Raw genomic sequence first — 3,041 nt, forward strand, 5'->3', positions numbered from 1 at the left:
ACAAGAGGCGCTATCCGATTAGTTCATTTGAAAAAATATAGTACTACCTTGATAAAGTTTGTTTCAGGATTAATGGTTTAAAGCGATGGTTTAGGGATAGAGTCGATTCCCCTGTTATAAACTATCTAAAAAGACAGAATATGGTACATTTAACACTACCATTTTTACTCTATGGTAGCAAAAAAATAATTTTTCTTTCGTCATCTTGAAAGCTTTGAGTAGTATAGAACGGCAATTTTACTGCTCATCATACACAGTATTTGAATTGTGAACAAAAATCAAAAGTATTCTCCTCTATTATGATTGGCTCGCCCCTATAATGTGTATACATTTGTTTATTTTCCTTTCGATTAACTATTATAAACTCCTTATTCTTAGTTTGACTGATAAGAAAACCTTAACTTTACAACAAATATTCATTTTACATTGATATCGTGAATGGATGAATGTCAGACCACCATTGGTAACTTGGGAGCATTGGACGGCTCTTTCTTCTTAGAATGGGACCCCTCAGTGGTGTACATCCATGACCCCGCGAGTAGGGCCCGAACTCAGGACCTATGGTCTCGCGTGAGAACGCTTAACCTCTAGACCACTAAGCCGGCACTCAACGGTGTTAACGTCTAACTTTAATCGACCATTATTTATAAATGAATGATTCAATGATGTTCTGAATATCAACAAAGGGACACTATAACCGTTTACACGTTTTCACTGGTGGTCTAATATTGATCCATTCATGATATCAATCTAAACTCAACAACCTCCACAACCCTATACTGATAAATATTTATTTGTTTTTATTCAGTTTCATTAGATTATTACAAGAAATAGTAAACTCAATCAATGAAAAGACAATGAATACTTTACCAGCAAATAGAACATTAAACACATTCAATGGTAATAATACTAGACGTTCAAGTATCTCAGCAATACGTTATGCTCGTTCGACATCATTATATTTTCCTAATACAGATACAGATGAAGAAAGTCGTAGTCAATTACTTGCAAGTGAAAGTATTGCAGAAACACGTAGAGCTGAAACAATGAATCGATTAAATCGTATCGATGTTAAAAATGAAGGATCTAGAAATTTAACAAATCCATTATTTGATAGTATGAGTAGTATAGATCAACCATGGTTACGTGGTTATGGTCAAACTGTTGTATTATCTCCACCGAAAATTAATTTACCTATTCAACAACAAAATTCACATCAATCACAACAACCATCCTCCATGGAACATGATACTGCTAGTACCATTCAAGATATGCAGCATTCAATACGTTTACCTACACCTAGAAGTCCTAATATAATGCATGGAGGTTATGGTGCCCTACCACCTTTAAATTATGGTACATCGATAAGAGATGGTTATGCGAGCAGTATTGGAGGTGTTGGAGTTGGAGCAGGAGGAGTTAGCAATGGAATTGGGGGCGGTAGGAAAAAAACCAAAAAGAAATTATCTTGTTTATCTTGTCTACATGGAACTGATAACGTTGAATCGTCAACAAAGTATGTTATAAATTAGATTAATTGAATTTGAGTTATTCTTAAAAAATATTAACGATATGAAGACATGGCTGTTTCGTCTTATTCTCAAAAGATTTTATGATTTGTAAACAAGCTTTAGATTATCAAAGCGAATGGATAGAATACCGGTTGATAGGTAATATACAATGATACAATTCGGATGAATGATAGTTCAGTTGCTAACTTAAGCCCCTGAATGAATTTAGATCAAAGACAAGATCATTAACCAGTAGAATAGGTTTTCTTTATCCAACAAAAATAACATACTTATTATATAGAAATTATTAACACTGATAATAAATGTGATTAAATGTTAGAAAACATTGAATGATATTAATTTTGCGCATTATTCTCTAATGAAGACTCGACTGTTTGGCTTAATTCTGGTTAATCATATCAATCAGAATCGTGTCATGAGGGTGTCCAAACCCGAAAAGAAAAGGAGATATATGTCATATTTACCCGAATTATTTAGTTCACAGCATTTACTACTGAATAACAAAATAAACACAGCACTTATGTCTATCTTCTATTAAAACGAATTGATTCTAACTGTTAAAATTTACAGTTAACTGAAATTTCGCACGATAGATGATGACTAACACAGTAATGAAATATTAATTGCATTGCATTATGTAAACAGTATCAAGGGTAAATTGGTTACAATTCATAGGATTTAAAATCAACCAACATTGTTAAAATGCGTGAACGGAGGTTGGGATCGTGAATGCACACTACTGAGGAGTCCCGTACTAGAACGAAACAGCCGTCCAGTCCTTCCATGCTTTTGATGGTGGTCCAACATTCGTCGATTCATGATCTCAATAAAAAATTCAACAATCTCTGCAACCTCATACTGATAATTATCATGTGCTTACTAGTGACCAGTTTTGTAAGGGAATTCTCGGAGTTCTAGTGAGAAGCCGTAACCAGCGGAGTTAATCCATATCAGTTAGAGACAGGTATCTACCTTAGACAATGGAAGGTGGTCACGCAATTTCATGGATTGGATTGTATAATTTCATTCGAACATGTATTATAGACTCATTAAATCTAGTCGTTTATATTCATCCATAGTTTCAGGCTAATGTACCGGAAGGTTCCTTGCATTTTAATGATTTATTCTATGAACCAATATGAAGGGGTGGGGTGCTGAGACTAGCCTAATCCATTACTTTGTCATAGACTTTGAATCAACAAAAACTAAATAATATATACTTTAATATTAGTTTAAAATTAATAAGGAAAGAGTTTTCATCGTTTATCGTCAGTTAATGTTGTTGTAGCAACAATAACACTTGAAGAATCGAAGATCATATTTACGTTTCCATAGTTTGTTGTTTGTTTGTTTTTTTACGTAAAACAGGATTTCGAAGCTCATCAATAAAATTATTTATCCTGAGGCTTCATTTAGAAGTCATCAAATTACTGTGGTTATTAAATGTCTGAAGTAACTTTGTCCCCTTAAAGCACACAAGCATACATATATGCAGTAATGTACCAAGTT

At 33.6% G+C, this 3,041-nt stretch overlaps 1 protein-coding gene across 1 annotated transcript in view; it reads left to right on the forward strand.

The window, feature by feature from the left end:
- The window catches only part of Smp_082300 (hypothetical protein), a gene marked incomplete at its 5' end in the record, with an annotated part of 25,332 nt that overhangs the window by 3,482 nt on the left and 18,809 nt on the right, over positions 1 to 3,041 (forward strand). The gene's annotated exons all lie outside the window — the stretch shown is intronic.

Source organism: Schistosoma mansoni, chromosome 6 (assembly GCF_000237925.1).
Source record: "Schistosoma mansoni strain Puerto Rico chromosome 6, complete genome".
Lineage (NCBI taxonomy): Eukaryota > Metazoa > Platyhelminthes > Trematoda > Strigeidida > Schistosomatidae > Schistosoma > Schistosoma mansoni.